General features: G+C 47.5%; 1 pseudogene; it reads left to right on the top strand.

Moving 5' to 3' along the window:
* The window catches only part of LOC109889542 (thromboxane-A synthase-like), a 41,865-nt pseudogene extending 19,038 nt beyond the window's left edge, over positions 1 to 22,827 (top strand).
* The last annotated feature ends 1,260 nt before the right edge of the window (positions 22,828 to 24,087 follow it).

Raw genomic sequence — 24,087 nt, 5'->3', positions numbered from 1 at the left:
TCCAGCAGAGACACGCTGTGTTCAGGCGGGCTACGACAGCCTAGCCTCCAGCAGAGACACGCTGTGTTCTGTGAATGCTAGCCGGCGGTGACTCAATCATCTCACCTCACTCTCTTTCTGAGAAGAGCCATCCCCGTGTGGTATCTTCTGACTGTACCACTCAGGCTAGAGCAGTCAAACATGCAAATGTGTCTCTCTCTCTCCCGCTGACGGGCTTGGTTCATTCTAGTTCATTCTATTTCTTTGGTGTTAACATAGCTTTGGGTTGACATGGATGGGTTAGCATTGCAGCTGTTTTGACCAGCTAATGAATGTTCCTCTCTCTCTCTCTCTACCGCTGTGTCGATGTCCATAGGGGGTCCTCTCATTAATTTGTGATTCTTATCTCCCTAAATAACAGAATGAGTTGAAGCAAGGCCTATAATGACTCATGCAGATGTTAAGACGGAAAAAGGGGAGAGACCGGCACTTCTTAAATGACATGTTTCAGCCTGGGCAGCCCCTGCTGTGTTATGCTGCTTCCACATTGTCTGTCTGTTGGCAGAGTGCTTCAGGGAGGAGAGGGGTTTAGAGGGAGAGAGGAAGAGAGGAAGAGAGAAGGAAAGAGAGAGAGAGAGAGAGAGAGGAAGGGAGAGAGAACGGATTGAGTGTGCAAAGAGAGGGTACATAGTTCATTGTGGAGATGGAGGAGAAGGAGAGAGAGAGGGTACAGGGTTCAGTGTTTACTGTAGCAGTACAATAGAGAGCTTGTCATCTATTGTTTAAGTTACAGATAAAAGGTTATAAGTTCTGGAGCTAGTCTCTATAGATGTTGCAGAGGTAAGGGCTGCCTGCCATAAAGAAGTGAGAGCTGCTGTAAGCCTATGGCATGATGCCAGGCCTGGCAGGGGGAGCAGGAGGCTTTGGGCTTTCTCTGAACCTCTGCCCACAGCTCAGGTCAAAGGTCAAAACATCACTCATGCTGAAATGTGAACTCATTTGGCACAAACTCTATTGTGCATCGCTCAGACATAGGCTACAGGATGATTTCTGGGGGGGTTATTCAGGGAGAGAAACCACAAGAAAGAGACAGAGAAACTGTGAGAGACATATAGAGAGAGACAGATGGAGAAAAGCAGTGAGAGAGAGAGAGAGAGAGAGAGAGAGAGGTAGTTGCCAATGCTCCTTGACACACAGCACACATTAAGCAGCCGGCTGGTCCCTTTGTATTCATTGGTGGACACCTTTGCAACGGAAAATGAAAACAAGCGTTTCTTATTGGACAAGTACTAGGTAGTCCCTCCTCATTTCAGCCTGTTTTCTTCTGTTAACCTCAGGGTTCCCAAGGCGTTCTGAACTACATGATAAACACTGCATCGTATGGTTCAAATATCCCCTACTTATGTCTCTCATCTTATTGCCAATGTTAAACATATGTATCCATCCCGACAACAGAGAAACTCGTTCCAGAATAATGATATCTATTTCTTTTAGTTGCGCACGAAAATAAAATCGTCTTCGCTCAGAAATGATATAACCCGATATTGACACATGATCGTCACAAGGCTACGAGAACAACGCTGGGGGCAGGTAAAGCAGCAATGATCCAATTTGATCTGTTTGCGGTTCCAAGGCTGCTCCCACATTAATGTAGCGCTTTCCGAATGGGAAATCATTAGTACTCTCTCTAACACAGTCAGGGGTCTTTACAGTGCCTGTGAACTACAGTGTACTGATAATACATTTCCTTTTGGTAGAGTCCATCCATATACCACCAACTGTGCTGTCGAAGCAACAATCTGAACATCCCCTGTGCACTTGGTCATGTTTTATGGCAACTTTCATATTTAGAGAATATAACAGAATAACTTGTATTTATTGATATTGAGTGCCCGAGGAAGTGGTCTCCCTTCATTGAGCTGCAGACAAAGTCCATGTTCCTGTTCTGGTCCAAGGTGTGTGAATCCAGGCTACAGCATTCTATTTGTGGGGTGATCCTGTGATCTCTACAGGGCTTTCACCAGTTAACTCCAGTAAGGCAGCAGCTGGTATTTCTGCTCTCTCTTATCATCCACCGCTCTACACAGCTTTTCTATTCTCTTTTCAATAGACTGGATGAAACGAGGACCGGGCTGTGTGAACATCTCTCCTTCCTTTCCTCTCTCCCTCCCTCCTTAACATCCTTCCCTTCCTTTGCGTCATTGTTCAGATGATCCTGAAAAGCCACTGTCCTCTTGATTACTTGAGGACGGGGGGGGGGGGGCATAGAGAAGGAGAGACAGAGGGCTTTGAGTAGGGCAGCATAGAGCCTCTCATCTCCATCACTAAGACTCCCTGACCCTGAAACCTGACCTCGCACTAGTAGAGAGAGAAGGAATGAGGGAGAGAGGGATGAAAGAAGATAGGGGGGAAGTAGTGAGAGAGAGGGAGAAGGAGGTCAGAAAAGTATTTATATTTAGAGCAAGGAAATGGTTAAAGGGAAGGTGGGGGTGGAGAAAGAACGAGAGATGGATAGGGAGAATCAGTGTGAAAGAGGGAGCGAGGTAAAAGGAAATGGTTAAAGGGAAGGTGGGGTGGAGAAAGAACGAGAGATGGATAGGGAGAATCAGTGTGAAAGAGGGAGCGAGGTAAAAGGAAATGGTTAAAGGGAAGGTGGGGTGGAGAAAGAACGAGAGATGGATAGGGAGAATCAGTGTGAAAGAGGGAGCGAGGTAAAAGGAAATGGTTAAAGGGAAGGTGGGGTGGAGAAAGAACGAGAGATGGATAGGGAGAATCAGTGTGAAAGAGGGAGCGAGGTAAAAGGAAATGGTTAAAGGGAAGGTGGGGTGGAGAAAGAACGAGAGATGGATAGGGAGAATCAGTGTGAAAGAGGGAGCGAGGTAAAAGGAAATGGTTAAAGGGAAGGTGGGGGTGGAAAAAGAACGAGAGATGGATAGGGAGAATCAGTGTGAAAGAGGGAGCGAGGTAAAAGGAAATGGTTAAAGGGAAGGTGGGGGTGGAGAAAGAACGAGAAATGGATAGGGAGAATCAGTGTGAAAGAGGGAGCGAGGTAAAAGGAAATGGTTAAAGGGAAGGTGGGGTGGAGAAAGAACGAGAGATGGATAGGGAGAATCAGTGTGAAAGAGGGAGCGAGGTAAAAGGAAATGGTTAAAGGGAAGGTGGGGTGGAGAAAGAACGAGAGATGGATAGGGAGAATCAGTGTGAAAGAGGGAGCGAGGTAAAAGGAAATGGTTAAAGGGAAGGTGGGGGTGGAGAAAGAACGAGAGATGGATAGGGAGAATCAGTGTGAAAGAGGGAGCGAGGTAAAAGGAAATGGTTAAAGGGAAGGTGGGAGGGGAGAAAGAACGAGAGATGGATAGGGAGAATCAGTGTGAAAGAGGGAGCGAGGTAAAAGGAAATGGTTAAAGGGAAGGTGGGGTGGAGAAAGAACGAGAGATGGATAGGGAGAATCAGTGTGAAAGAGGGAGCGAGGTAAAAGGAAATGGTTAAAGGGAAGGTGGGGTGGAGAAAGAACGAGAGATGGATAGGGAGAATCAGTGTGAAAGAGGGAGCGAGGTAAAAGGAAATGGTTAAAGGGAAGGTGGGGTGGAGAAAGAACGAGAGATGGATAGGGAGAATCAGTGTGAAAGAGGGAGCGAGGTAAAAGGAAATGGTTAAAGGGAAGGTGGGGTGGAGAAAGAACGAGAGATGGATAGGGAGAATCAGTGTGAAAGAGGGAGCGAGGTAAAAGGAAATGCTGATATGAATCTGAACCAGATTTCTGAATGCTTGTTGCACACAGTGTTGATTGAAGGAGGGCTGGTTGTGTGTGACGATGCAGGTGGTAATAGATATAGAGAACCAGTATAGATATAGAGGATTGAAGATGGTGTGTGTGTGTCTGTATGCATGCATCCATGTGCATGCGAGCTATCACATTTGTGTGTGCATGTGTGCGACAGGACTGTCCCTGCAGTCACGTATCTCTGTGCTCGCTGATCAGAAATGTCTGTCACGCCACCGAGAAAAGACAACAGAGGGAGAAAGGGAGGGAGACAGAGAGGGAGACAGAGAGGGAGACAGAGAGGGTGACCGAGAGGGTGTCCGAGAGGGAGACCGAGAGGGAGACCGAGAGGGAGACAGAGAGGGAGACCGAGAGGGAGACCGAGAGGGAGACAGAGAGGGAGACAGAGAGGGAGAAAGAGAGGGAGACCGAGAGGGAGACAGAGAGGGAGAAAGTGAGGGAGCCAGAGAGGGAGACAGAGTGGGAGAAAGCGAGGGAGCCAGAGAGGGAGACAGAGAGGGAGAAAGCGAGGGAGACCGAGAGGGAGAAGTGAGGGAGACAGAGAGGGAGACCGAGAGGGAGACAGAGAGGGAGACAGAGAGGTAGAAAGAGATGGAGACCGAGAGGGAGACAGAGAGGGAGACAGAGAGGGAGAAAGAGATGGAGACCGAGAGGGAGACAGAGAGGGAGACAGAGAGGGAGAAAGAGATGGAGACCGAGAGGGAGACAGAGAGGGAGACAGAGAGGGAGACAGAGAGGGAGACAGAGAGGGAGAAAGCGAGGGAGACAGACAGGGAGACAGAGAGGGAGACAGAGAGGGAGACAGAGCGTGAGAAAGCGAGGGAGACCGAGAGGGAGACAGAGGGAGAAAGCGAGGGAGACAGAGAGGGAGAAAGAGAGGGAGACAGAGAGGGAGAAAGAGAGGGAGACAGAGAGGGAGACCGAGAGGGAGACAGAGAGGGAGCCAGAGAGGGAGACACAGTGGGAGAAAGCGAGGGAGACAGAGAGGGAGACAGAGAGGGAGAAAGAGAGGGAGACAGAGAGGGAGACCGAGAGGGAGACAGAGAGGGAGCCAGAGAGGGAGACACAGTGGGAGAAAGCGAGGGAGACAGAGAGGGAGACAGAGAGGGAGACCGAGAGGGAGACCGAGAGGGAGACAGAAAGGGAGACAGAGAGGAAGACAGAGAGGAAGACAGAGAGGGAGACCGAGAGGGAGACAGAGAGGGAGCCCGAGAGGGAGACAGAGATGGAGACTGAGAGCGAGTCAGAGAGGGAGAAAGCGAGGGAGACAGAGAGGGAGACAGAGAGGGAGACAGAGAGGGAGACCGAGAGGGAGACAGAGAGGGAGACAGAGAGGGAGACCGAGAGGGAGAAAGAGAGGGAGAAAGAGAGGGAGAAAGCGAGGGAGAAAGCGAGGGAGACAGAGAGGGAGACAGAGAGGAAGACAGAGAGGGAGAAAGCGAGGGAGACCGAGAGGGAGACAGAGAGGGAGACAGAGGGAGAAAGCGAGGGAGACAGAGAGGGAGAAAGAGAGGGAGACAGAGAGGGAGAAAGAGAGGGAGACAGAGAGGGAGACCGAGAGGGAGACAGAGAGGGAGCCAGAGAGGGAGACACAGTGGGAGAAAGCGAGGGAGACAGAGAGGGAGACAGAGAGGGAGAAAGAGAGGGAGACAGAGAGGGAGACCGAGAGGGAGACAGAGAGGGAGCCAGAGAGGGAGACACAGTGGGAGAAAGCGAGGGAGACAGAGAGGGAGACAGAGAGGGAGACCGAGAGGGAGACCGAGAGGGAGACAGAGAGGGAGACAGAGAGGGAGACAGAGAGGAAGACAGAGAGGGAGACCGAGAGGGAGACAGAGAGGGAGCCCGAGAGGGAGACAGAGATGGAGACTGAGAGCGAGTCAGAGAGGGAGAAAGCGAGGGAGACAGAGAGGGAGACAGAGAGGGAGACAGAGAGGGAGACCGAGAGGGAGACAGAGAGGGAGACAGAGAGGGAGACAGAGAGGGAGAAAGAGAGGGAGAAAGCGAGGGAGAAAGCGAGGGAGACAGAGAGGGAGACAGAGAGGAAGACAGAGAGGGAGAAAGCGAGGGAGACAGAGAGGGAGCCCGAGAGGGAGCCAGAGAGGGAGTCAGAGAGGGAGAAAGAGAGGGAGACTGAGAGGGAGACAGAGAGTGAGAAAGAGATGGAGACCGAGAGGGAGACAGAGAGGGAGACAGAGAGGGAGAAAGAGATGGAGACCGAGAGGGAGACAGAGAGGGAGAAAGAGAGGGATCCTGAGAGGGAGACAGAGAGTGAGAAAGAGATGGAGACCGAGAGGGAGACAGAGAGGGAGACAGAGAGGGAGAAAGAGATGGAGACCGAGAGGGAGACAGAGAGGGAGACAGAGAGGGAGACAGAGAGGGTGACCGAGAGGGAGACCGAGAGGGAGACAGAGATGGAGACCGAGAGGGAGACCGAGAGGGAGACAGAGAGGGAGAAAGAGATGGAGACCGAGAGGGAGACAGAGAGGGAGAAAGCGAGGGAGACAGAGTGGGAGAAAGCGAGGGAGCCAGAGAGGGAGACAGAGAGGGAGACCGAGAGGGAGACAGAGATGGAGACAGAGAGGGAGACAGAGAGGGATACAGAGAGGGAGACAGAGAGGGAGAAAGCGAGGGAGACAGAGAGGGAGACAGAAAGGGAGACCGAGAGGGAGACAGAGAGAGAAAGAGAGGGAGACAGAGAGGGAGACAGAGAGGGAGACAGAGAGGGAGACAGAAAGGGAGACCGAGAGGGAGACAGAGTGGGAGAAAGAGAGAGAGAAAGAGAGGGAGACAGAGAGGGAGACCGAGAGAGAGACCGAGAGGGAGACAGAGAGGGAGACAAAGAGGGAGAAAGCGAGGGAGACAGAGAGGGAGAAAGAGAGGGAGACCGAGAGGGAGACAGAGAGGGAGACAGAGAGAGACAGAGAGGGAGAAAGCGAGAGAGAAAGAGAGGGAGCCAGAGAGGGAGACCAAGAGGGAGACAGAGAGGAAGACAGAGAGGGAGACAGAGTGGGAGAAAGCGAGGGAGACAGAGAGGGAGAAAGCGAGGCAGACAGAGAGGGAGAAAGAGAGGGAGAAAGCGAGAGAGAAAGAGAAAGAGGGTGGATTGAGAGCTCAGGCTGATCCTTGAGAAAGTCTGGGGCTTAATATCTTCCCCAGCCAGTCAGTTATCCTCCTGGCTCTTACAGTGTGTGTGTTCTACAGGGGCCAAACACAGGTCTCAGTACTGACGTCCAGCCCCGTCCCATAGGGTCATCGCTATTGAATCTCTATTGAATCATTCATGCCCACATAATTCTCGCCCTAACGGCTTTGCACAGGGAAAGGCAACAATCTCCCTGAGTCCCCGTGATACATTGAGTAAACAGCCATTGATAACATATTTCTGTCCTGTCTAAGAGTTGTCTGAATATCTGTTTTTGAAATGTGGCCTGCTGCGTAGTTACAGTATGTCATGGAGGATGGGAAAGGGTTTAGCATCCATGTAAAGGGATTTGGAAAAGCGTTCCCTTGTTTATTGCTCTGTGTACACAGTATATACAGTTGAAGTCAGAAGTTTACGTACACTTAGGTTGTAGTCATTAAAACTCATTTTTCAACCACTCCACAAATTTCTTGTTCACAAACTATAGTTTTGGCAAGTCGGTTAGGACATCTACTTTGCATGACACAAGTCATTTTTCCAACAATTGTTTACAGACAGATTATTTCACTTATAATTCACTGTATCACAATTCCAGTGGGTCAGAAGTTTACATACACTAAGTTGACTGTGCCTTTAAATGGCTTGGGAAATTCCAGAAAAGGATGTCATGGCTTTAGAAGCTTCTGATAGGTTGATTGACATAATTTGAGTCAATTGGAGGTGTACCTGTGGATGTATTTTAAGGCCTACCTTCAAACTCAGTGCCTCTTTGCTTGACATCATGGGAAAATCAAAAGAAATCAGCCAAGTCTGGTTCATCCTTGTGAGCAATTTCCAAACACCTGAAGGTACCATGTTTGTCTGAACAAACAATAATACGCAAGTTTAAACTCCATGGGACCACACAGCTGTGGTCGTAGCCCTCCGAGACGAGTTCTGTCTCCTAGAGATGAACATATATTTTTTTACCCCCCAATTTTGTGGTATCCAAATGTCAGTAGTTACTGTCTTGTCTCATCGCTACAACTCCCATACGGGCTCGGGAGACACGAAGGTTCAGAAACCCAACCCAACCAAGCCGCACTGCTTCTTAACACAGCGCACATCCAACCCGGAAGCCAGCCGCACCAATGTGTCGGAGGAAACACTGGCCCGCCACAGCCCGGCCCGCCACAGGAGTCGCTAGTGCGCGATGAGACAAGGATATCCCTACCGGCCAAACCCTCCCTAACCCAGACGACGCTAGGCCAATTGTGCGTCGCCCCATGGACCTCCCGGTTGCGGCCGGCTGCGACAGAGCCTGGGCGCGAACCCAGAGTCTCTGGTGGACCACTGCGCCACTGCACCACTATTTTGGTGTGAAAAGTGCAAATTTATCCCAGAACAACAGCAAAGGACCTTGTGAAGATGCTGGAGGAAAAGTATATATATCCACAGTCTAATGAGTCCTCGCTCAGCAAGGAAGAAGCCATTGCAACTGCACATGGGGACAAAGATCGTACTTTTTGGAGAAATGTCCTCTGCTCTGATGAAACAAAAATAGAACTGTTTGGCCATAATGACCATCGTTGTGTTTGGAGGAAAAAGTGGGAGGCTTGCAAACCGAAGAACGCCATCCCAACCGTGAAGCACAGGGGTGGCAGCATCATGTTGTGGGGATGCTTGGCTGCAGGAGGGACTGGTGCACTTCACAAAATAGATGGCCTCATGAGGCTGGAAAATTATGTGGATAAATTGAAGCAACATCTCAAGACATCAGTCATGGAAGTTAAAGCTTTCCAAATGGACAATGACCCCAAGCATTCTTCCAAAGTTGTGGCAAAATGGCTTAAGGACAACAAAGTCAAGGTATTGGAGTGGCCATCACAAAGCCTGACCTCAATCCTATAGAAAATTTGTGGGCAGAACTAAAAAAGCACGTGTGAGCAAGGAGGCCTACAAACCTGACTCTGTCAGGAGGAATGGGCCAAAATTCACCCAATTTATTGTGGGAAGCTTGTGGAAGGCTACCTGAATAATTTGACCCTAGTTAAACAATTTAAAGGCAATGCTACCAAATACTAATTGAGTGTATGTAAACTTCTGACCCACTGGGAATGTGATGTAAGAAATAAAAGCTGAAATAAATCATTCTCTCTACTATTATTGTGACTTTTCACATTCTTAAAATAAATTGGTGATCCTATCTGACAGGGAATTTTAACTTGGATTAAATGTCAGGAATTGTGAAACTGAGTTTAAATGTATTTGGCTAAGGTGTATGTCGACTTCCGACTTCAACTGTAGTTAGTATAGACAGCATTATAGTTGTATTACTTTACACATTGGCAGCTAAAAGTAGAATTGCAGCATGACAGTCAGGAAAGATACAATAACCCAAAACAGTACCTGTAAGATATCAGGAAGAAAGGGAGTTGTTCTAGAGAACTAAATTATCTACTGCACTGGAGTGATTGAGAGAAAAAGAAGGCTGCTGTCTTCACAAGGGCCCCATAACAAAGCAAGGGCTTGTGGGACAAGAAGGGCTTTAATATGCCAGTGTTAGATTGCCTTAAACAAAATGTTTTGAGTAACTCTGCTGCTCTCTCTCTCTGACTGATGTGTGCTGAATGTCAACAGCTAGCACGCTCTACAGCTGTGGCAACGGGGTTCTCTCTCTCTCTCTCTCTCTCTCTCTCTGTCTCTCTCTCTCTCTCTTTCTCTCTTTCTTTCTCTCTCTCTCTCTCTTTCTCTCTCTCTTTCTCTCTTTCTCTCACTCACTCTCTCTCTCTCTCTCTCTCTCTCTCTCTCGCTCTCTCTTTCTCTCTCTCTCTCTCTCTCTCTCTTTTCTCTCTCTCTCTCTCTCTCTCGTTCCCTCTTCTTTTTCTCTCGGTCTGTCCTCACTAAATACTGTCTTCAGTTTGCTTAATGAGGGAGAGAGATGTGACACTTCTGCCATTCTGTGAGCAGTAGATCATATGGAGGTTCAGGCTGCCTTCCCTGTGGTGTCTTCTCGAGGCAATGATAGCATTACAGTTGCTTATTCTTTCAAACAGTTCCTCACAACATACTGTTCTACAGAATATATTTACGTGACACTTTGAGATGGAATATAGCACGCTGGGATGTATTTCATAGCAGTAAGCAATAGTGTGTGCCTTGCTGTAGTATAAGCATAATAGACAGTAGTATAAGCATAATAGACAGTAGTATAAGCATAATAGACAGTAGTATAAGCATAATAGACAGTAGTATAAGCATGATAGACAGTAGTATAAGCATAATAGACAGTAGTATAAGCATGATAGACAGTAGTATAAGCATAATAGACAGTAGTATAAGCATGATAGACAGTAGTATAAGCATAATAGACAGTAGTATAAGCATAATAGATAGTAGTATAAGCATGATAGACAGTAGTATAAGCATAATAGACAGTAGTATAAGCATGATAGGCAGTAGTATAAGCATAATAGACAGTAGTATAAGCATGATAGACAGTAGTATAAGCATAATAGACAGTAGTATAAGCATAATAGACAGTAGTATAAGCATAATAGACAGTAGTATAAGCATAATAGACAGTAGACACCTCTGAAATCCAACCTCTCCTTTGTAAAAGCCTGCTACTGTATTATTGCTATGAGTGTGGTGTGGCCTGTAACCTGCCATTACAACCTCTATCTATTTCATCTATCCTTCTCCCTCCATGTATAGAGTGGACCCAGGGGCCGTTCTGATGAATCCAGTCCAACATTGGGCTGCTCTGTGGTTATTGACTCCATCAGAGGCAGAGAGGGGAGGTTGAGTGGTGCTGGGTGATGAGTGAAATAGACCCATTAGAGAAGCTGGGAGTTCACAGCCCCATAATAGGGATGGTCAGAGGAGTGGAGCGTTATCATAGCAATAGAATTACTAGAAAGGGGGTTTGTGTCTCTGTGTTCTGTGATGGGTGGACCAGCGGACATGTTGAGTGTACCCCTGAGTGTTCCAGGCAAATTTCTATTTCTTTGGTGTTAACATAGCTTTGAGTTGAGATGGATTGGTTAGCAATGAATGTCTCTCTCTCTTCTCTCTCTCTCTCTCTCTCTCTCTCTCTCTCTCTCTCTCTCTCTCTCTCTCTCTCTCTCTCTCTCTCTCTCTCTCTCTCTCTCTCTCTCTCTCTCTCTCTCTCTCCTCTCTCTCTCTCTCTCTCTCTCTCTCTCTCTCTTCTCTCTCTCTCTCTCTCTCTCTCTCTTCTCTCCTCTCCTCTCTCTCTCTCTCTCTCTCTCTCTCTCTCTCTCTCTCTCTCTCTCTCTCTCTCTCTCTTCTCTCTCTCTCTCTCTCTCTCTCTCTCTCCTCTCTCTCTCTCTCTCTCTCTCTCTCTCTCTCTCTCTCTCTCTCTCTCTCTCTCTCTCTCTCTCTCTCTCTCTCTCTCTCTCTCTCTCTCTCTCTCTCTCCTCTCTCTCTCTCTCTCTCTCTCTCTCTCTCTTCTCTCTCTCTCTCTCTCTCTCTCTCTCTCTCTCTCTCTCTCTCTCTCTCTCTCTCTCTCTCTCTCTCTCTCTCTCTCTCTCTCTCTCTCTCTCTCTCTCTCTCTCTCTCCTCTCTCTCTCTCTCTCTCTCTCTCTCTCTCTCTCTCTCTCCAATCAATTTCCTTCCAACACTTTCAGCAATTAGTCAAACTAATTAACAATTTGGCCAGTTCCACGACTACCCCAAGTAAAATTGAAAAATGGCCTGAAGTGTTTTGTTCTCATTTCACCGTCTCATGCTGTCATTGTGGCCCTTTGTAGCCCAGTTGGTAGAGCATGGTGCTTGTAACGTCAGGGTAGTAGGTTCAATTCCAGGGACCACCCGTACGTAAATATCTATGCACGCGTGACTGTAATTCGCTTTGGATAAAAGCACCTGCAGAATGGCATTTATTATTGTTGTGTTTATGTTCTTTTACTGTGAAATCAAATCACATATTTCACATCATTATTGGTATTTAGATTGATGGAGAAGATTAGGATTAACCAGTTGTGATATATTAGTTCTGTTAAATCACACAAGAGATTCTCTGTGGTTTGCTTTGTGTTTGCAGAGAGCACAGACATGCTCTCTCTCCGATATCCTTCTCTCTCCCTTATCTGAACCCCCCCAAAAGTAAACGTCCTCTCACTGTCAAGTGCGATTATTTTCAGCAAATTTAACATGTGTAAATATTTGAATGAACATAACAAGATTCAACAACTGAGACATAAACTGAACAAGTTCCACAAAAGTAACAGACATCTAGTGTGGCCACCAGCTGCATTAAGTACTGCAGGGCATCTCCTCCTCATGGACTGCACCAGATTTGCTGGATTCACCAGATTCACTTGCTGTGAGATGTTACCCCACTCTTCCACCAAGGCACCTGCAAGTTCCCGGACATTTCCCGGACATTTCTGGGGGGGAATGGTCCTAGCCCCCACCCTCCGATCCAACAGGTCCCAGACGTGCTCAATGGGATTGAGATCCGGGCTCTTCGAGGTCCGTGGCAGAACACTGACATTCCTGTCTTGCAGGAAATCATGCACAGAACGAGCAGTATGGCTGGTGGCATTGTCATGCTGGAGGGTCATGTCAGGATGAACCTGCAGGGGAGGAGGATGTCTTCCCTGTAACGCACAGCATTGAGATTGCCTGCAATAACAACAAGCTCAGTCCAATGATGCTGTAACACACCGCCCCATACCATGACAGACCCTCCACCTCCAAATCGATCCTGCTCCAGAATACAGGCCTCGGTGTAACGAAATCTGACCATCACCCCTGGTGAGACAAAACCGCGACTCGTCAGTGAAGAGCACTTTTTGTCCTGTCTGGTCCAGTGATGGTGAGTTTGTGCCCATAGGCGACGTTGTTGCTGGTGATGTCTGGTGAGGACCTGCCTTACAACAGGCCTACAAGCCCTCAGTCCAGCCTCTCTCAGCCTATTGCGGACAGTCTGAGCACTGATGGAGGGATTGTACGTTCCTGGTGTAACTCGGGCAGTTGTTGTTGCCATCCTGTACCTGTCCCGCAGGTGTGATGTTCGCATGTACCGATCCTGTGGTGTTGTTACACGTGGTCTGCCACTGCGAGGATGATCAGCTGTCCGTCCTGTCTCCCTGTAGCACTGTCTTCGACGTCTAACAGTACGAACATTGCAATTTATTGCCCTGGCCACACCTGCAGTCCTCATGCCTCCTTGCAGCATGCTTAAGGCACATTCACGCATATGAGCATCTGATCTGCGAAGTTATTTGGATTATCTTTGAAAGACAGGGTCCTGAAAAAGGGACGTTTCTTTTTTGATGAGTTTATCTCTCTCTCCCCTAGCTCTCCCTCTCTCCCCTATCTTTCTCTCTCCCCTATCTTTCTCTCTCTCCTATTTCTCTCTCTCTCCTATTTCTTTCTCTCTCCCCTATATCTCTCTCTCCCGTCTCTCTCTCTCCCCTATCTATTTCCCTCTCCTGTCTCTCCCTCTCCCCTCTCTATTCTCTCTCTCTCCTATATCTCTTTCTCCCTATCTATCCCTCTCTCTCTCTCTCTCTCTCCTATATCTCTTTCTCCCCTATATATCCCTCTCTTCTCTCTCTCTCCTATCTCTCCCCTATCTATTTCTCTCTCTCTCTCCCCTATCTAATTATCTCTCCCCTATCTAATTATCTCTACCCCCTATCTCCCCTTTCTTCTCTCTCTCTCTCTCTCTCTCTCTCTCTCTCTCTCTCTCTCTCTCTCTCTCCTATATCTCTTTCTCCCCTATCTATCCCTCTCTCCTCTTTCTCTCTCCTATATCTCTTTCTCCCCTATCTATCCCTCTCTTCTCTTTCTCTCCTATCTCTCTCCCCTATCTCTTTCTCTCGCTCTCCCCTATCTAATTCTCTCTCTCCCCTATCGATGTCTCTCTCCTATCTCTCTCTCTCCTCTCTCCCCTATCTCTCTCTCTCTCTCCTATCTCTCTCCCTCCTCTCTCTCTCTCTCTCATATCTCTCTCTCATATCTCTCTCCTATATCTCTTTCTCCCCTATCTATCTATCTATCCCTCTCTCCTCTCTCTCTCTCTCCTATATCTCTTTCTCCCCTATCTATCCCTCTCTCCTCTCTCTCTCTCCTATCTCTCTCCCCTATCTATTTCTCTCTCTCTCCCCTATCTAATTCTCTCTCTCCCCTATCTATTTCTCTCTCATATCTCTCTCTCTCTCCTATCTCTCTCCCCTATCTATTTCTCTCTCTCTCCCCTATCTAATTCTCTCTCTCTTTTTCTCTCTCTGTTTCTCTCTCCTATCTCTCTCTCTCCTCGCTCTCTCTCCTATCTCTCTCTCTCATATCTCTCTGTTTCCTCTTTCTCTCTCTTTGTTCCTTGCTATTAGAAGACAATGCAAACCGACAGTCATTGCATTTGTGTATTAACAATCCCCCAAAGCCACATATCTTGTTTGAACATATACGCCTCTATCACTATCAATAACCATAAGTAACCGTTGCCGTGGCAACTCCGCCTGCAGGATACAGCGGAGATAAGGGGGCCGCGGGTGCGATCACTTCGATGAGGCTGTGTGTGTTTGTGTCTGTGTGTGTGCGTGTCCAACGCACCTATGTCTCAGAGCCTCCCCAGGCCCTGGCCTTCAAATGGGGGCAATAGAATGTAAATAAACCGGAAAGACTGGGCGGCAGGGCCAGACACAGAGGCTGCGTCTCAAACAGCACCCTATTCCATATAGTGCACTACTACTGGTTAAAAGTAGGCACTATATAGGGAATATGATGCCATTTGGGGCGCAACCACACTGTGTGGTAGTAGGCCACAGGACATGAAAGCTAGAGCCACTGAGGCAAACTAGGCATGAAAGGGAGGGTTACAGCTCCCATATTCAACACAGTAATGACTTGTTTTTCTCCTCCAAATAGGCCCCTGTAATGAAGAGGGGGAGAGAAATAGAAGTAACCACACAGGCACTTTGAAGGCCGACTACTTTGGAGTCTCACTTTCCGGCTGTGCAGAAATGAATGTCATTTTGCAGCAGAGAAGAGGTGAATATTAGACTCTGAGTGGCTTTGAAATGTGTCTGGTGAAGTAACAGTAAACGTCTCCTCTGTCTTTTCAGGGTGATTCCTTTGATGCTTTGAACATAGCGGGACTTTTACGTCTTCAATGAATTTAGGATTTCAGTGAAATGCAGTAAATGTGATACTTCCTCGTGTACCTTCTGCTTGTTCTGTGTTTAAAGTGCTTTACCTGAAATAGTTAGATGTTGAAGGCTAGTCTTGGGGGACTGCCTCCTCAACAGGCCATCATGACTTCATCCGTGTTTTGGTGGATGTTGTAGTACCTGTGTGAGTGTCAGAGACGCCTGTCGAGGGACACTGTTCAACTGGCTTCTGTTACATAAATGGGTGGATCTCAAGACCTGCGGACCTCAGAGGAGGCTACCCCTCTTTAGACAGACATGCCAAATGGAGATTTTATACCCAGCATACCAGTCAAATCTCTCTTTCCTTTGGGCTGCATTAGTTTGACGTCTTTTACACTAGAACCAATGATTTAAAGCGATTTTACCAGGATTTGACACCCCCTGTATGGTGCCAAGAACCACTTTTTTCACCTACATTTGAACCAATGGTTTTGTGCAAATGTGTGCCTTGACAGAAGGCTACGTTTAGCTAGTCGTACGCTCGATGGTTGGACAGGTCTCCTGCTGCCGAGGTGTGGGAGGTCGACCTGTCAGTAACAGTAGATGATAGGAGATCAAACAGCAGGTTTTATGGAACGGTTCAGACTCCTATCATGACCGTGCCCCCCCCCCCCCTGCTGCTGCTCTGCCCTTTAAAACACTGATCCGTGTCTTTTAGGAAGAGCTGGTCCTCTGATGGGGTCTGGAAGGGCCTTGGAGAGCCTCAAAAGAAGGTCTGGAAGGTTTTGAAGTGAGCTCAGGTTGACTGGAGACTGGAAAGGGTCTCAAAGTGCATTCTTGCTGGACGTTATCATTGTTATCATTCAATGTACCACATGCAGTCAAGCAGACATCAAACCAACTCAGGTGCTTAAGGGGGTCTTAGGAGGAGGTTTGGGGGTGCTCAGAACACACTCCAATGCCCCTGTGCCCTCTGGACGTCCCCGGGACAGGCAACAGACAGAGCAGGGTTCCTCTCCTCGACACCCAGTCCCTCCATCCATTAGCCGCTTAGTGCCGCTCCAGCTCCCTCTGTCATTCCTGTCTGGCTTCATGTTGTGCTGTGTTTGGGGGGGGGGGCTATGATTCCACACAGGGCCTAGCACACCACGTTTATCAGACCGGAAATATTCTGGATTTATTCTGCCTGGGAGTCAGTGTGAACTGAGCGCAACCCTGGCTCCAGATGCCTCCTCCCCTGTGTCTGTCTGTCATTGTCTGTTGTCTCTCAATCCATCTGTCCCCATTCCACTCTCACTCTCTCTCTCCTTCCCTCCCTCTACCCCTCTTTCTTTTTCTCTCACTCCCTACCCCTCTCTTTCACTCTCTCTCTCTGTCTCCCTCCCATCTCTCTCTCTGTCTCCCTCCCATCTCTCTCTCTGTCTCCCTCCCATCTCTCTCTCTGTCTCCCTCCATCTCTCTCTCTGTCTCCCTCCCATCTCTCTCTCTGTCTCCCTCCCATCTCTTCTCTGTCTCCCTCCCATCTCTCTCTCTCTGTCTCCCTCCCATCTCTCTCTCTGTCTCCCTCCCATCTCTCTCTCTGTCTCCCTCCCATCTCTCTCTCTGTCTCCTCCCATCTCTCTCTCTGTCTCCCTCCCATCTCTCTCTCTGTCTCCCTCCCATCTCTCTCTCTGTATCATGTTGTGATGTGTGTTTTGTCCTATATTTACATGTTTATTTTTAATCCCAGGTCCCCGGTCCCCGCTGGAGGCCTTTTCCCTTTTGGTAGGCCGTCATTTCAATAAGAATTTGTTCTTAACTGACTTGTCTAGTTAGTTAAAGGTTAAATAAATAAATAAAACATCTCCCTCTCTCTTTATCTCTCTCTCCCTCTCTGTCTGTCTGTGATCCCTGTTAGGAGAAAGGTCAGGGTGGTCAGATCAGTCAACCCTGACCCTTTTGTTAAAGAACACAGCTCATCAGCAGCTTTCCTGTGTCTGATACCTGGGTCATATTCATTAGGCACCAAATGGGAGAAACAGGGAGAAAACATGAACTTGACCAATAACAAATTCTTGTTTTCATTGCCCTCATTGCAAGGGAGTATGTTTTCCCGACGTTTCTGTGTGCTGTTGGAACAAGCAATGGGCTGAATTTGTTGGCTAAAGAGCTGAGACATGATGTCTGACGCACCTCCCACCACTATGCTCTGTGTCAGGCCCCGTGGTGCAGAACCAGGATGTCTGATGCATCTCCTACCACTATGCTCTGTGTCAGGCCCCGTGGTGCAGAACCAGGATGTCTGATGCATCTCATACCACTATGCTCTGTGTCAGGCCCCGTGGTGCAGAACCAGGATGTCTGATACATCTCCTACCACTATGCTCTGTGTCAGGCCCCGTGGTGCAGAACCAGGATGTCTGATACATCTCCTACCACTATGCTCTGTGTCAGGCCCCGTGGTGCAGAACCAGGATGTCTGATACTTCTCCTACCACTATGCTCTGTGTCAGGCCCCGTGGTGCAGAACCAGGATGTCTGATACATCTCCTACCACTATGCTCTATGTCAGGCCCCGTGGTGCAGAACCAGGATGTCCACAAAACAAACACACTGGGGCTAATGTGTTCCCGATCAACTTGTTGAGTTAGCTTTGTTAATCCGGCCCGCAGGATTCGGATAAGTTATTGTCATTGAATCTGCATAATTAGAAAACCACAAACGCTCCCCCTCCCTCTCCCCTGGCCTTGCAGTACACCAAGCATTAAAGACACACTCTGGAACTTTGGCGACTACTAAACTACATATACAAAAGTATTGTGGATTCGGCTATTTCAGCCACACCTGTTGCTGACAGGTGTATAAAATCGAGCACACAGCCATGCAATCCCCATAGACAAACATTGTCAGTAGAATGGCCTTACTGAAGAGCTCAGTGACTTTGAACGTGGCAACGTCATAGGATGTCACCTTTCCAACAAGTCAGTTCGTCAAATGTCTGCCCTGCTAGAACTGTCCCGGTCAACTGTAAGTGCTATTATTGTGAAGTGGAAACATCTAGGAGCAACAACGGCTCAGCTGCGAAGTGGTAGTCCACACAAGCTCACAGAACAGGACCGCCGAGTGCTGAAGCGCGTAGTTCGTTAAAAGCTTCTGTCCTCAGTTGCAACACTTACAACCGAGTTCCAAACTGCCTCCGTCAGCACATGAACTGCTCGTTGGGAGCTTCATGAAATGGGTTTATATGGCCGACCAGCCTCACAACAGCCTAAGATCACCATGCTCAATGCCAAGCGTTGGCTGGAGTGGTGGAAAGCTCGTCGCCATTGGACTGGAGCAGTGGAAATATGTTCTCTAGAGTGATGAATCACGCTTCACCATCTGGCAGTCCGACAGACAAATCTGGGTTTGGCGGTTGCCAGAAGAACGCTACCTGCCTCAGTGTAAAGTGCCAACTGTAAAGTTTGGTGGAGGAGGAATAATGGTCTTGGGATGTTTTTCATGGTTCAGGCTAGGCCCCGTAGTTCCAGTGAAGGGAAATCTTAACGCTACAGCTTACAATTACATTCTATGTGATTCTGTGCTTTCAACTTTGTGGCAACAGTTTGAGGAAGGCCCTTTCCTGTTTTAACATGGCAATCCCCTGTGCACAAAGCGAGGTCCATATAGGAATGGTCTGTCGAGATCGGTGTGGAAGAGCTTGATTGGTCTGAACAGAGCCCTGACCTTAACCAAATCGAACACCTTTGGGGTGAATTGGAATGCCAACTGTGAGCCAGGCCTAATCACCCAACATCAGTCCCCGCAGAAATGTTTCAATATCTAGTGGAAAGCCTTCCCAGAAGAGTGGAGGACAAACTCCATTTTAATGCCCATGATTTTGGAATGAGATGTCTGACGAGCAGGTGTTCACATACTTTTGGTCATGTAGTGTAAAGTATTTGTTAAACCTCCCGTTTTGGGCTAGATGTGTCAATGTGTAGTTCATACATGTATAATCTGTGAGCAGAATTACTGTCTTACCTCAATTAGCCACGAAATCCCTAGTTTGAAAGCATCTGTTTTTCTCAAAGTTGTGCTGTGCCATTTCCCCTACATTTCCCTCCATGTGGGCCAGCCCCCTAGCAATTTGATTTCAACCAATGAGCTTCAGCTCCCCGTCATTTGAGTGACAGCTAGCCAGATGCACCCACAGCAGAGCGAGAGAGAGTAATGATGTGTAGCACATATTGTGACGCAGTTTTTTTAAGGGACCACTTCTGGTTTGTGCGCGCTACTTTCAGAACTACTGGCCAAAAAGTAGACAAATGACCAGAGAATCTCTTGAATAATCATTAGCTACACCCAGCACTGCAGGCAGAGAGGGCACTGCAAGGCAGACCTCGCTAAAACTCACTGTCTTTCTGTTCTGAAGGTCTTTTTCTCTATATGTCTCTCTCTCTCTCTTTCCCTCCCTCTCTCGTGGTAAGATGCCCATCTTACACAACAGGTCTGGCGGCTGCTGGGCTTTATCAGTGGAGCAGAGAGCTGCGTTAACTCTTAGTGCTCATTAGGGACATGTCATTCCCCTTGGGATCTGTGTGGCGCCCAATGAGAAGTGGCCGCAAGGCTAGACAATGGAGCCATCTTCACAGGCTCTTCACTGGCACACACACACACACACACACACACACACACACACACACACACACACACACACACACACACACACACACACACACACACACACACACACACACACACACACACACACACACACACACACACACACACACACACACACATTGTTTTAGGGACAGAGGGTCGTTCAGCTGCACTACACATAGTCCGTGTTTAACAGTGCTAGACAGGTTTAATGTCCACTCAGTCACTCTCATCATTCATACAAACATGCTCTAGTTTCTGATGTAGTTCTTCTTTGTGATTTGTTTGGTGCAGCCTATGCCAAACTCTTCTATTCTTAGCCATGCTCTCCAAATAACCTCATAGCTGTAACCTGAATAACGTGATGTTTTGCTGCTCTCTGCTGGCACTAGTTTAAATTGCACTTAGCTCCTTTTCTTCCTTGGATTTGCTTGCTTTCAGTAGGGATGTTATAGGGATTGTTTGGTACCAAAGTAAATACAATGTAACTTACATAAATGCTTTTATCTTGTAGGATTCACCAGATTATACCAATGTGCAGGATCTGAAATATCCGAGGCTCTGCGTCTCTATCCTCCTGGTTTCAGGTAAGTCTTCTCTCCGTGCAGTATGATAGTATGAAACATAGTGATACTATTGACATTATGTATGTTTAGAATGATTCCCAATCCCGACATAGTTTATTCTAATATTTCTCCTACTGGACATTGTGTTTTAGTTACACTGTTTATACACACCGCATATTTGTATTTGTAAACTGGATTCTTGACATAGCTCTCTGTAGTATAGCTGCTGCTGTACAGATCATTCTTAGTTTAGCTTGTGTAAATCCCCCTGGTGTACAATGTGCACGGATTGCATTTTGATACCAATTGGATTCGTCCCACCGTTCTTGATTTCTTTCTTTTTTTAAATATTTGTTTTCTTAAAATTCTAGCTGTTTCACATTTGCATTGTTAGGAGCTAGTAACATAACCTTTCCCTGCACCACTATAACACCTGCTAAACTATGGATGCGACCAATAAACTTCTCTTATGTACTGTGCATGGCCATGTCCCCCATGTTTCCACAGTTCACCATTTCTTATCCGCATTGTTGAAACTGAGCAGCCATTTTGTTTCAGGTTTGCCCGGTGACGTAGACGAGGACTGCATGGTCAACCGACAGTTCCTACCGAAGGGAGCCACTCTGGAGATCCCTGCAGGCTATCTGCATTATGATCCAGAGAACTGGCCCGAACCAGAGAAGTTCATCCCTGACAGGTAGGAGACAGTCAGTCTATTCTTGTTCCATTACTATGGGTCTAGTATAAAGATACCATAGGCAAGTCTCAGCACAGTTACATCGTTACACAGCACAGCTACACTCAGTCATTGCCTCACGTTATGTCCCATTGTGGGTGTTCTGTACAACGGGGAGTGCTTTTACATTGACACAAGTGATAATACAATGATACATTACAGAATGCACGTTCAAGTGTATTTGACTAGCACTCTATCAGAGTGTACTCCAGACTGACCACTAAAGGCCTCTACTCTCTCCCATGCAGATTCACAGCGGCCAAGGCCAGCAGACACCCTTTTGTGTACCTGACGTTTGGGGCGGGGCCCCGCAGCTGTGTGGGCATGAGGCTGGCCCAGCTGGAGATCAAGATGGCCCTGGTGCACGTCTTCAGGAAGTTCAACATCGTGGCCAGCACAGACACTAAGGTGGGTTCAACCTGTGATGGCCCTGGTGCACGTCTTCAGGAAGTTCAACATCGTGGCCAGCACAGACACTAAGGTGGGTTCAACCTGCGATGTCCCTGGTGCACGTCTTCAGGAAGTTCAACATCATGGCCAGCACAGACACTAAGGTGGGTTCGACCTGCGATGGCCCTGGTGCACGTCTTCAGGAAGTTCAACATCGTGGCCAGCACAGACACTAAGGTGGGTTCAACCTGCGATGGCCCTGGTGCACGTCTTCAGGAAGTTCAACATCGTGGCCAGCACAGACACTAAGGTGGGTTCAACCTGCGATGGCCCTTCTTTTGACACTTATCTCAACCTAAGTGTTTAAAGGTCATTTAGTTGATTTCGTTAAAATATTTAAATACAGAGGCTAAGATTCCAACAAACCGTACTTCACTTGTCGCTTTAAGGTAATTTACTTTTTACGCAGACATCCGAGACGTTTAGCGCAGATGCCATCTTTGAGAATGTCAGGGAAATGGACTTTAAAAGTCAAGTGCAGTGCAGCGTTGATGCAGTTTGTTTGTTTGAGTCCCCGTTTGAGTCACATGGAGACGGCTCGGTCTATGCTGTGACCTTGCTCTCTCTAACCTCTGCCCTATATTGCTCTTTATGTTCCAGGTTCCTCTGGTTGAAGTCTCACACCACGCTCGGTCCTAAGAATGGCATCTATGTCAAAATCACTAAAAGAGAGACAGAGAGAGAACCAGTGACTCCCCCTGCACAAAAAGAATAGAAGCTCTGTTCTCCTTTATCGGCTCTTATGAAACTGATACATCATCCATCCAATGACTGCTTATGTGAAGTAGCGCTAACCTAGCCTGGTCCCAGATCTGTTTTTGCTGTTTTGCTAACTTCTATGGTCATTCTCACCGGTTTGGTGCTGTCCCTTTAGATACTAGGACCGGGCTAGCATTAACCTCTTCTTTAACTAGAAAATCTCAATGCACGTGCCTATCCCTGAGGGAAGTGGACAGAGGAGCAGCAGCATTACTATGGTAAATGACCATTAGCACATGAAAAGTGAGGTTGGGCCAGGGGCGGCTCACCTTTTTAATCAGGCAGTGTGCTGGACAGAGGTCAACACCTCATCAAGGCCCCCGAGGCCCCTGCCAATGGCACATCGATCGCCATCGGTGATTCTGCAGGACTAGCGAGAGAGAGAGAAAGAAGCAGGCTGGGGGAAATCACATTGCTCATGTCTCCGCCCTAACAATGGGAGTCGTTGTCCCGAAGGCGGGAAGGCAGGCGACAAGCATAAGTCCAAAATAAGGCTTATTTTGGCGAGAGTGAAACCTCTCGCTTCGCCTCTTCCTCTCTGGTTGGGGGGAGAGGTGCATGGAAAAGACTATGGAAAAGGCTGTTCTGATTACAATAGAACAACAACACACTTTGACCTCTGTATAAATTCATATTGGAGTATTGATGTTAACATGCCCGTGAACTATTAAATCATCACTGTACGTCTAATAAATGACTGTGTGTGTTTTCTACCATTTTGCCATCGAAATGCTGTCTGGTCGTTTGGGCGGTTTGATACTATTGTAAATATATTTACATACTCAGCCCTGATTGGCGGATAGGATCGTCTACTCTAGAGTCTACCTTGCTTACCCCTTCAAAGTAGGACACATAAGTAAATAAAAGATTAATGGTCATTGGTCGGAATAATCAGATAAGATTGTGGCGTCATGCTGTGGCCCAAAAACAGCCCCATTTTCACAATTTCCGTGTTATTTCGACCCCATAGTGTGGAAATATCATTACAATAACTGGAAAATCACATTGTTGACCGCACTGCCCCGTTAAAAGGATAGTTCATCCAAATGACAAAATAACATTTTGGATTTCCTGTAAGCAGTCTATGGACAAGGTAAGACTGCGGTCCATGCTTTGGTTTTGTTTACCTGGCCAGTCTCCCTTGTCCAAAGACTGAATACAGAATAAAGTAATGAATGTTATTTTGTAATTTGGAGGAACTAACACTTTAAGGATTTGCAAAGTCTCCACCAACTGCTCTATGGCAAGCAAGCGAGTTTAATCTTCCTCACAATCATCCATCCAATCAATCATAATATTGTATTGTAACAGTTCAGGTATTGACTCAATGTTATGTCATGGTCCAAACAAACCAAGATAGTCGTGAAGAGGGCACGACAACACCTTTTCCACCTAAGGAGACTGAAGAGATTTGTCATGGGTCCCCAGATCCTCAAAAATTCTACAGCTGCACCATCGAGAGCATCTCGACCGGTTGCATCACTGCCTGGTATGGCAACTGCTCAGCATCCGACCGTAAGGCACTACAGAGGGTACGGCCCAGTATATCACTGGGGTCAAGTTTCCTGTCATCAGAGGAAGGCCCAAAGAATTGTTGACTCCAGTCACCCAAATCATAGACTGTTCTCTCTGCTACCGCACGGCAAGGGGTACTGGAACATCAAGTCTAGGTCCAAAAGGCTCCTTAACAGCTTCTACCCCCAAGCTAGAAGACTGCTAAACAATTAATGAAATGGCTACCCGGTCTATTTACAATGACCCTCCCCCTACCGGTTTCCATGATGTTAATATCTGCACCTACCGGTTTCCATGATGGTAATATCTTCACCTAACAGTTTCCATGATGTTAATATCTGCACCTGCCGGTTTCCATGATGGTAATATCTTCACCTACCGGTTTCCATGATGTTAATATCTGCACCTACCGGTTTCCATGATGTTAATAT

Source organism: Oncorhynchus kisutch, linkage group LG4, assembly GCF_002021735.2.
Source record: "Oncorhynchus kisutch isolate 150728-3 linkage group LG4, Okis_V2, whole genome shotgun sequence".
Taxonomy (NCBI): domain Eukaryota; kingdom Metazoa; phylum Chordata; class Actinopteri; order Salmoniformes; family Salmonidae; genus Oncorhynchus; species Oncorhynchus kisutch.
The sequence above is the reverse complement of the archived record's forward strand: the minus strand, read 5'-3'. Positions and strand labels throughout refer to the sequence as shown.